The sequence below is a fragment of the Rattus norvegicus genome, chromosome 12 (assembly GCF_021556685.1).
Source record: "Rattus norvegicus strain SHRSP/BbbUtx chromosome 12, alternate assembly SHRSP_T2T, whole genome shotgun sequence".
NCBI classification, from domain to species: Eukaryota; Metazoa; Chordata; class Mammalia; order Rodentia; family Muridae; genus Rattus; species Rattus norvegicus.
The window spans coordinates 717,603-729,313 of record NC_141545.1 but is presented as its reverse complement, the minus strand read 5'-3'; the positions used below and the strand labels follow the sequence as shown (position 1 = coordinate 729,313).

The window sequence follows — 11,711 nt, the reverse complement described above, 5'->3', positions numbered from 1 at the left end:
ATGTTATTAGAAACAGAATCTCCGTAGAAGCTGACTGCCAGATTAATTTCATGTGCCCTTTCAGAGGGTCCCAATCCTCTGTAATTTTTTAACTCTAATGCATCAGCCTATATAGCTTCTTCTTTAGCTGAGTCTTCTCCATTAGGATCCAACAGATCAGGTTGATAGAAACACCCTAAGCAGTTTTAGACTCTGGCTATCTTCTCCTGAATCCCCTACTTCAAGCCACCATTGACACTGTATGTCTATAGTTTTCCATGAAGACTTAGGAAAAAACCCAATACAATCATGATAGCTAATACCACAACACGAAAAAATAAATACAAGCATCTCAGTGAAGTACAAAAAAATTATAAGTCCCCAACTTTGATAAGGATCCATGTACCTCCAAAAGAGAGCACAATCTGCTCCTGTCCTTAGACTGCCTAAAGTATTAGGAAAATTCTTAATGTAGTGCCAAATAGAGTCATGTTAGTACAGTAGAAAAGCAAGTGGTGGATACTCCATCTTCGTGTTCAAATCCAATCAGCACTGGAAAACACCATTGACCTCTTCAGACCCACTGCTGCCTAAAAGCCATCTCATGATCTGAAGCATTATTCTAACTAGAAGCTCCTAAGGATAGAAAAATGCTCTTCTTTTCTTTCTTTCTTTCTTTTTTTTATTAACTTGAGTATTTCTTTTTTTTTTTATTAACTTGAGTATTTATTATTTACATTTCGAATGTTATTCCCTTTCCCGGTTTCTGGGCCAACATTACCCTGACCACTCCCCCTCCCCTTGTATATGGGTATTCCCCTCCCCATCCTCCCCCCAACACCACCCTCTCCCCAACAGTCACATTCACTGGGGGGTTCAGTCTTCTCAGGACCAAGGGCTTCCCCTTCCACTGGTGCTCTTACTAGGCTATTCATTGCTCTCTATGAGGTTAGAGTCCAGGGTCAGTCCATGTATAGTCTTTGGGTAATGGCTTAGTCCCTGGAAGCTCTGGTTGCTTGGCATTGTTGTTCTTATGGTGTCTAAAGCCCCTCCAAGCTCTTCCAGTCCTTTTTCTGATTCCTTCAACAGGGGTCCCGAACTCAGTTCAGTGGCTTGTTGCTGGCATACTCCCATGTATTTGCTATATTCTGGCTGTTTCTCTCAGGAGAGATCTACATCCGGTTCCTGTCAGCCTTCACTTCTTTGCTTCATCCATCTTGTCTAATTGGGTGGCTGTATATGTATGGGCCACATGTGGGGCAGGCTCTGAATGGGTGTTCCTTCTGCCTCTGTTTTAATCTTTGCCTCCCTATTCCCAGCCAAGGGTTATCTTGTTCCCACTTTTAAAGAAGGAGTGAAGCATTGGCATTTTGATCATTCGTCTTGAGTTTCATGTGTTGTGTGCATCTAGGGGAATTCAAGCATTTGGGCTAATGCACTTATCAATGAGTGCATACCATGTGTGTTTTTCTGTGATTAGGTTTCCTCACGCAGGATGGTATTTTCCAGTTCCAACCATTTGCCTATGAATTTCATAAAATCATTGTTTTTGACAGCAGAGTAATAGTCCATTGTGTAGATGTACCATATTTTCTGTATCCGTTCCTCTATTGAAGGGCATCTGGGTTCTTTCCAGCTTCTGGCTATTATAAATAAGGCTGCTATGAACATAGTGGAGCATGTGTCTTTGTTATATGTTGGGGCATCTTTTGGGTATATGCCCAAGAGAGGTATAGCTGGATCCTCAGGCAGTTCAATGTCCAATTTTCTGAGGAACCTCCAGAGTGATTTCCAGAATGGTTGTACCAGTCTGCAATCCCACCAACAATGGAGGAGGGTTCCTCTTTCTCCGCATCCTAGCCAGCATCTGCTGTCACCAGAATTTTTGATCTTAGCCATTATCACTGGTGTGAGGTGAAATCTCAGGGTTGTTTTGATTTGCATTTCCCTTATGACTAAAGATGTTGAACATTTCTTTAGGTGTTTCTCAGCCATTCGGCATTCCTCAGCTGTGAATTCTTTTTTAGCTCTGAACCCCATTTTTTAATAGGGTTATTTGTCTCCCTGAGGTCTAACTTCTTGAGTTCTTTCTATATTTTGGATATAAGCCCTCTATCGGTTGTAGGACTGGTAAAGATCTTTTACCAATCTGTTGGTTGCCATTTTGTCCTAACCACAGTGTCCTTTGCCTTACAGAAGCTTTGCAGTTTTATGAGATCCCATTTGTCGATTCTTGATCTTAGAGCATGAGTCATTGATGTTTTGTTCAGGAAATTTTCTCCAGTGCCCATGTGTTCGAGATGCTTCCCCACGCTTTCCTCTATTAGTTGAGTGTATCTGGTTTGATGTGGAGGTCCTTGATCCACTTGGACTTAGGCTTTGTAGAGGGTGATAAGCATGGATCGATCTGCATTCTTCTACATGTTGACCTCCCGTTGAACCAGCACCATTTGCTGAAAATGCTATCTTTTTTCCGTTGGATGGTTTTGGCTCCTTTGTCAAAAATCAAGTGACCATAGGTGTGTGGGTTCATTTCTGGGTCTTCAATTTTATTCCAGTGGTCTATCTGTCTGTCTCTGTACCAATACCATGCAGTTTTTATCACTATTGCTCTGTAATACTGCTTGAGTTCAGGGATAGTGATTCCCCCTGAAGTCCTTTTATTATTGAGGACAGTTTTAGCTATACTGGGTTTTTTGTTATTCCAGATGAATTTGCAAATTGTTCTGTCTAACTCTTTGAAGAATTGGATTGGTATTTTGATGGGGATTGCATTGAATCTGTAGATCGCTTTTGGTAAAATGGCTATTAATGTCCATTAATGTCTATATTAATCCTTCCAATCCATGAGCATGGGAGATCTTTCCATTTTCTGAGGTCTTCTTCAATTTCTTTCCACAGAGGCTTGAAGTTATTATTGTACAGATCTTTTACTTGCTTGGTTAAAGTCACACTGAGGTACTTTATATTACTTGGGACTATTATGAAGGGTGTTGTTTCCATAATCTGTTTCTCGGCTTGTTCCTCTTTTGTGTAGAGGAAGGCTACTGGATTATTTGAGTTAATTTTATACCCAGCCACTTTGCTGAAGTTGTTTATCAGCTTTAGTAGTTCTCTGGTGGAACTTTTGGGATCACTTAAATATACTATCATATCATCTGCAAATAGTGATATTTTGACTTCTTTTCCAATCTGTATCCCCTTGATCTCCTTTTGTTTTCTGATAGCTCTGGCTAGAGCTTCAAGAACTATATTGAATAAGTAGAGAGAGAGTGGGCAGCCTTGTCTAGTCCCTGGTTTTAGTGGGATTGCTTCAAGTTTCTCTCCATTTAGTTTAATGTTAGCAACTGGTTTGCTGCATATGGCTTTTACTATGTTTAGGTATGGGCCTTGAATTCCTATTCTTTCCAGGACTTTTATCATGAAGGGGTGTTGAATTTTGTCAAATGGTTTCTCAGCATCTAATGAAATGATCATGTGGTTTTGTTCTTTCAGTTTGTTTATATAATGGATCACGTTGATTGTTTTCTGTATATTAAACCATCCCTGCATGCCTGGGATGAAGCCTACTTGATCATGGTGAATGATTATTTTGATGTGCTCTTGGATTCGGTTTGCCAGAATTTTATTGAGTATATTTGCATCGATATTCATAAGGGAAATTAGTCTAAAGTTCTCTTTCTTTGTTGGGTCTTTTTGTGGACACACTCTCTGTGTCCTCTCGTTAGTCTGCCTAAGGTTTAATCTATCTTGTTGATTTTCTCAAAGAACCAACCTTTCGTTCTGTTGATTCTTTCTATGGTCCTTTTTGTTTCTACTTGGTTGATTTCAGCTCTGAGTTTGATTATTTCCTGCCTTCTACTCCTCCTGGGTGTATTTGCTTCTTTTTGTTCTAGAGCTTTTAGGTGATCTGTAAAGCTGCTGACATATGCTCTCTCCTGTTTCTTTCTGCAGACACTCAGAGCTATGAGTTTTCCTCTTAGCACAGCTTTCATTGTGTCCCAAGTTTGGGCATGTTGTACCTTCATTTTCATTAAATTCTAAGAAGTCTTCAATTTCTTTCTTCTTTTCTTCTTTGACCAGGTTATCATTGAGTAGAGCATTGTTCAACTTCCATGTATATGTGGGCGTTCTTCCCTTATTGTTATTGGAGCCCAGCTTTAGGCCGTGGTGGTCTGATAGCACGCATGGGATTATTTCTATCTTTCTGTACCTGTTGAGGACCATTTTTTGACCAATTATATGGTCAATTTTGGAGAAAGTACCATGAGGAGCTGAGAAGAAGGTATATCCTTTTGCTTTAGGATAGAATCTTCTATAAATATCTGTTAAGTCCATTTGGTTCATGACTTGTCTTAGTCTATCTACGTCTCTGTTTAATTTCTGTTTCCATGATCTGTCCATTGATGAGAGTGGGGTGTTGAAATCTCCTACTATTATTGTGTGAGGTGCAATGTGTGTTTTGAGCTTTAGTAAGTTTTCTTTTACATATGTTGCTGCCCTTGTATTTGAAGGATAGATATTTAGGATTGAGAGTTCATCTTGGTGGATTTTTCCTTTGATGAATATGAAGTGTCCTTCCTTATCTTTTTTGATGAATTTTAGTAGAAAATTGATTTTATTCGATATTAGAGTGGCTACTCCCGCTTGCTTCTTCCGACCATTTGCTTAGAAAGTTGTTTTCCAGCCTTTCACTCTGAGTTAGTGTCTGTCTTTGTCTCTGAGGTGCTGTCTTGTAGGCAGCAGAATGCAGGGTCCTCGTTGCGTATCCAGTTTATTAATCTATGTCTTTTTATTGGGGAGTTGAGGCCATTGATGTTGAGAGATATTAAGGAATAGTGATTATTGCTTCCTCTTATATTCATATTTGGATATGAGGTTACGTTTGTGTACTTTTCTTCTCTTTGTTTTGTTGCCAAGATGATTAGTTTCTTGCTTTTTCTAGGGTGTAGCTTGCCTCCTTATGTTGGGCTTTACCATTTATTATCCTTTGTAAGGCTGGATTTGTAGAAAGATATTGTGTAAATTTGGTTTTGTCATGGAATATCTTGGCTTCTCCTTCTATGGTTATTGAGTGTTTTGCAGGATACAGTAACCTGGTCTGGCATTTGTGTTCTCTTAGGGTCTGAATCACATCTGTCCAGAATCTTCTGGCTTTCATAGTCTCTGGCGAAAAGTCTGGTGTGATTCTGATAGGTCTGCCTTTATATGTTACTTGACCTTTTTCCCTTACTGCCTTTAATATTCTTTCTTTATTTTGTGCGTTTGGTGTTTTGACTATTATGTGACGGGAGGTGTTTCTTTTCTGGTCCAATCTATTTGGAGTTCTGTAGGATTCTTGTATGCTTAAGGGCATCTCTTTCTTTAGGTTAGGGAAGTTTTCTTCTATGATTTTGTTGAATATATTTACTGGTCCTTTGAGCTGGGAGTCTTCACTCTCTTCTATACCTATTATCCTCAGGTTTGATCTTCTCATTGAGTCCTGGATTTCCTGTATGTTTTGGAACAGCAGCCTTTTCTGCTTTACATTATCTTTGACAGTTGAGTCGATGATTTCTATGGAATCTTCTGCTCCTGAGATTCTCTCTTCTATCTCTTGTATTCTGTTGGTGAAGCTTGTATCTATGGCTCTTTGCCTCCTCTTTGGTTTTCTATATGCAGGGTTGTTTCCATGTGTTCTTTCCTGATTGCTTCTATTTCCATTTTTAATTCCTTCAACTGTTTGATTGTGTTTTCCTGGAATTCTTTCAGTGATTTTTGTGATTCCTCTCTGTTGATTCCACTTGTTTATTTCTGTTTTCCTGTGTTTCTCTAAGAGAGTTCTTCACGTCTTTCTTGAAGTCCTCCAGCATCATGATCAAATATGATTTTGAATCTAGATCTTGCTTTTCTGGTGTGTTTGAATATTCCGAATTTGCTTGGGTGGGAGAATTGGGCTCCGATGGTGCCATGTACTCTTGGTTTCTGTTGCTTGGATTCCTGTGTTTGCCTCTCGGCATCAGATTATCTCTAGTGTTACTTTGTTTTTCTATTTCTGACAGTGGCTAGACTGTCCTATAAGCCTGTGTGTCAGGGGTGCTGTAGACCTGTTTTCCTGTTTTCTTTCAGCCAGTTATGGGAACAGTGTTCTGCTTTCGGGCGTGTAGTTTTTCCTATCTACAGGTCTTCAGCTGTTCCTGTGGGCCTGTGTCCTGAGTTCACTAGTCAGGTCGCTTGGAGTAGGAAGGTTTGTCTTACCTGTGTTCCCGAGGCTCTAGTTTGCTCGTGGAGTGTTGCTTATGAGCTCTCCATGGAGGCAGCCTCTAGGAAGATCTGCGCCGCCCTTTCTGGAAGCTTACATGAACCAGGGTTCCAGATGGCGATTGGTGTTTTCCTCTGGAATCAGTAATGTGGGCAGAGTGTTGTCTCTTCTGGTTTCCCAGGCGTGTCTGCCTCTCTGAAGGTTTAGATCTCCCTCCCACGGGATTTGGCTGCAGAGAACTGTTTATCTCTTCGGTCCCTTCACGTCCGGCAGTGTCTCAGATGCAGGGGACCTGCTGCTGCTGTGCCCTTATCGAAGGGAACACAGAGGCCGTATACAGATTCCTCTTGGGCCCGGGATGTGGGCAGGGGTGGGCAGTGTTGGTGGTCTCTTCCACTCTGCAGTCTCAGGAGTGCCCACCTGTCCAGTCAGTGCTGTCTCTCTCCCACGGGGTTTGGGAGCAGCGAGCTGCTGTGGGCAGGGATCCGCGGGTTTGCTACTCCCGCTAAAAACCCAATGTCCAATTTTCTGAGGAACTTCCAGACTCATTTCCAAAATGGTTGTACCAGTCTGCAATTCCACCAACAATGGAGGAGTGTTCCTGTTTTTTCACATCCTTGGCAGTATCTGATGTCACCTGAGTTTTTGATCTTAGCCATTCTCACTGGTGTGAGGTAAAATCTCAGCGTTGTTTTGATTTGCATTTCCCTTATGACTGAAGATGTTGAACATTTCTTTAGGTGTTTCCCAGCCATTTGGCATTTCTCAGCTGTGAATTCTTTGTTTAGCTCTGAACCCCATTTTTTAATAGGGTTACTTGTCTCCCTGTGGTCTAACTTCTTGAGTTCTTTGTATATTTTGGATATAAGCCCTCTATCTGTTGTAGGATTGGTAAAGATCTTTTACCAATCTGTTGGTTGCTATTTTGTCCTAACAACAGTGTCCTTTGCCTTACAGAAGCTTTGCAGTTTTTTGAGATCCCATTTGTCGATTCTTGATCTTAGAGCATAGGCCATTGGTGTTTTGTTCAGGAAATTTTCTCTAGTGCCCATGTGTTCAAGTTGCTTCCCCATGTTTTCTTCTATTAGTTTGAGTGTATCTGGTTTGATGAGGAGGTCCTTGATCCACTTGGACTTAAGCTTTTACAGAGTGATAAGCATGGATCGATCTGCATTCTTCTACATGTTGACCTCCAGTTGAACCAGCACCATTTGCTGAAAATGCTACCTTTTTTCCATTGGATGGTTTTGGCTCCTTTGTCAAAAATCAAGTGACCATAGGTGTGTGAGTTCATTTCTGGGTCTTCAATTCTGTTCCATTGGTCTGTCTGTCTGTCTCTGTATCAATACCATGCAGTTTTTATTACTATTGCTCTCTAATGCTGCTTGAGTTCAAGGATAGTGATTCCCCCTGAAGTCCTTTTATGGTTGAGGACAGTTTTAGCTATCCTGGGTTTTTTGTTATTCCAGATGAATTTGCAAATTGTTCTGTCTAACTCTTTGAAGAAATGGATTGGTACTGTGATGGGGATTGCATTGAATCTGTAGATCGCTTTTGGTAAAATGGCCATTTTTACTATAGTAATCCTTCCGATCCATGAGCATGGGAGATCTTTCCATCTTCTGAGGTCTTCTTCAATTTCTTTCTTCAGGGGCTTGAAGTTCTTATCATACAGATCTTTTACTTGCTTGATTAAAGTCACACCGAGCTATTTTATATTAATTGGGGCAGTTATGAAGGGTGTTGTTACCCTAATTTCTTTCTCAGCTTGTTTCTCTTTTGTGTAGAGGAAGGCTACTGATCCATTTGAGTTAATTTTATACCCAGCCACTTTGCTGAAGTTGTTTATCAGGTTTAGTAGTTCTCTCGTAGAACTCTCAGGATCGCTTAAATATACTATCATATCATCTGCGAATAGTGATATTTTGACTTCTTCTCTTCCAAACTGTATCACCTTGATCTCCTTTTGTTGTCTGATTGCTCTGGCTAGAACTTCAGGAACTATATTGAATAAGTAGGCGAGAGTGGGCACCCTTGTCTAGTCCCTGATTTTAGTGGGATTGCATCAAGTTTCTCTCCATTTAGTTTAATGTTAACTACCATACCCATTTTTAATAAGGTTACTAGGCTCTCTGGAGTCTAACTTTTTAGGTTCCATGTATATCATGTGTAATGTTTTAATGATGTCAAAGAAATACCAGTTAGGTGAATTTTCACTACCAGTAACAAACATTATTGAAAGTCAATAGTTATTGTGTTTCCTGTTTGTTGAAAAAAATCTCAAAACAAATTCACTACACATATGTGAAAAATATATTTTCATTATAACAGTGTAATGGTTTTCATATTGGTATACTTGGGATTTCATCTCGGACCTCAGGGTACCTGCTAAGTTAATGTCCCAGTTTGATAATCATTATATAATACTATATCTAGATTTTTTAATTTCACTAAGTTATTTACATTCTGCCAAGGATAACTGTTTTTACACTGTCAATATTTTGGGGACATGGCAGGATTCTGGGTATAGAACACCACCATTGGAACTTCCTCTGTATAGCTGTGGGTGACGTGTGAAGACAGAAAAAGAAATCTGTCAATAAATTCAGACTATTGAGTATCTGACACTTGAAAGAACCTGTAGTATCTCCTTTATTGGTTCAACTGACATCAGAAAATGCAAAAGAATGTGGCAGTTATGAAACATTCCTCTGTTCATGACAGAAGTGAGGGCCACAATTCAAACCACAGGAGCTCCTCCTCAGAAGAGAGATATGAAAGACAAGAACAGAAAACCTATCCCTCCCTCAATACAGAGTCTTCTCTGCTTAAAGCTGTTGTACAGAATTCGATCTTTCTGGGTGAGAATACTCTTACAATGAAAGCATGAAATCATGAAATAGGGACCAAGCAAAAGTGCAGAGAAGAGATAGAGATGTAGATCATTAGAAACCATGCAAGAAATCCCTGTGTCTAGATACAAAAAGCCTAAGTAGCAGACTATCTGAGAGTTCCAATAAGGAAGCATCTACATTGATGAAGAGGAAGAGAAAGATGAGAGACAAGGAAGAAGAGCAATAAGAGGAAGAAGAAGAGGAAGAAGAAGAGGAGGAGGAAAAGGAGGAAGAGGAGGAGGAAGAGGAGGAGGAGGAGGAGGAGGAGGAGTTGGAGGAGTATGATATAGATTTGGATCTTCTCCTTACCCACACTGGAGGAGCACATATTCCTCCTGCAGGGCTGAGCATGATCCAAGAACAAATTACAGATAAAAACAGCTTAATGTACCAGAGGATGAATTTGAAGGCTCTGAAAAAAGTCAATCAGTGATCTCATCACAAAGGTATTCACTCCAAGTGTAAATATGATTATCCAAAGCCCCTTCAAGAGAATATAGACTGAAGGAGAGGCTTTCAGTCCATATCTGATCGGCAGGTTTAGAGTGTTTCTCCAGTCATCACTCACATTTATTCAACTTTGGTTGCTATAATCAACTCAAAATTCTCCCAATTTGGAGAATTAATTTTCAAGTTATTGATCCTTAATTTTCAGAAAGGATGTCACAGAAATGATACACAACTTTGCTTGATTGCATCATAATTTGTGGCATATCATACTCACCTAAATGTGACACATGGAGTTCTCTGCATGGAGATGCTCATTTTGCTCCCAATCAGACCAAGAGATGACAGTGTTAAAGTACGTATTGGCTTCTTCATGGAGTGTGGTCTCAAATTAATGAAGGTGTCACCAAGGGGAATCATCTCACCCTTGGAATGACTGTGAAAAATTCTACAGGAGTCTGAGATTTAAAAAAGTTCAGTACAATGACTGAAGTGATTGTTGGCTGTATGGCAGAATGGATTCAAGGCCACCTTGCTATTCCTCAAGGAATTGATTTAGTGGAAGACAGCAATCAGTTTTCACATATGCTTCTCTTGGATGACAGCTACAGTCAAGAGATGTTTTAATGATGGATTCTAGGGTAACAGAGGGAAGAACAAGGCTATTAAAAATGAAATCCTTGATGAAGGGGAGTGAGATTCATACCCAAACTAAGAATCTGGAATTAATGAAAACAAAGAAGAAGAGGAAGAAGAGGAGGAAGAGGAAGAGGAAGAGGAGGAAGAAGAAGAAGAGGAAGAGGAAGAGGAAGAGGAAGAGGAAGAGGAAGAGGAAGGAGAAGGAGAAGGAGAAGAGAGAGGAGGAGGAGGAGGAAGGAGAAGTGGAAGGTTGACAAAAGGTAACTATTCATGACAAAACAGAAATAAACCTAGTCTCATCTCACCAAACAAACTTGTCATTCAGTAAAGTTTAGATTTTGAAGAACGAGCACACAATTTCTGAAAATAGAGTTTGCACAGAGCCAAACATAGAACTTTGTGATGGTTGACTGCTGTGGCCAACAAATGACTTATGAAAAAATATTTTGACTTTTTATTGTAAAGCTGGTATGCTGAAAAGGAATACATAGAATCATTTGAAAGTAATTTCATAGAACAGTATCACAAAATCCATTGCTTAGCGACAATTTAAGAAATACTGCTAAGACATTTGCTAACCTTTCACAAATAGATTCACTTCCATGGATTATTCTCACATGTATAAAGTTGAGTGAAGAGACCTTGACATCATCTAGTATGATGTCCTTCCAGGAACTCTGTGAGTACATGGGTCTTCCTAACATGAAGATGAGGATAAACGATGAAATTCTTCAGCAATCCTTTGAATGACACTAACCCCAATCAACCCATGCAATACTCGATGTGCTGGCAAAACTTGTACTCCATAGGCTTCAGATGTTTGACAGATTGACTTCTAGTACATCTGAAATATATAACCAAGGTAATTCATTGTAGACCAGAAGTCAGAAGCTGAGCAACAAAAAAAAAAAAAAGAACACTTTCCATCTTCATCTTTGGAGTCTTTTCTGAAATCTGTTCCTTGGATTCAGATGATGACAAGATTAAACATAAATTATTAAATTATAGTCTCTCAGGTACTTTTCAGTATATTTTAAATTTCTTGCTTATATGAATGGTATAGAGCAATAGATTTATCTTTAAGTAATGTGTACATTATTTGTTAGCATGTTTTCACACAAGAAAACAAGAGGTCGAAACAATTTTAGACCAATGGAAAATAGGAAATGACACATAAGATGAGACTAATTAATCTTTGAATTTTTTTCTATAGGAAAAAGGGTCAAGGTTTCAATCTAAAACTATTTTGGTTCCAGTAAATAGTGGAAAATGGTCTTGCAATAGGCAAACCTGGGTAACATTGGCTGAGTGAAATAATTCCTGGTAACAATGCTGTTAGGTAAACAAGGAGCTCTGGTTGTAAGAGTCTTACAGGGCCTGTCAGTACTGTTGGGAATAACGTCAAAGGGCATCGCCACTTAGGCAGCTGCAATTATAGCTCTTGCCTAGATTCTGTCAAGATCATGAAAATGATTTTATTTTTGGTTACATTGGGTGTTCTTCACAAGGTT

General features: G+C 39.6%; 1 pseudogene; it reads left to right on the top strand.

Annotated features, from left to right (window-relative positions):
* The first annotated feature begins 8,729 nt into the window (after positions 1-8,729).
* LOC134481313 (pre-mRNA-splicing factor CWC22 homolog) lies at positions 8,730-10,950 on the top strand (annotated as a pseudogene).
* Positions 10,951-11,711: the final 761 nt, after the last annotated feature.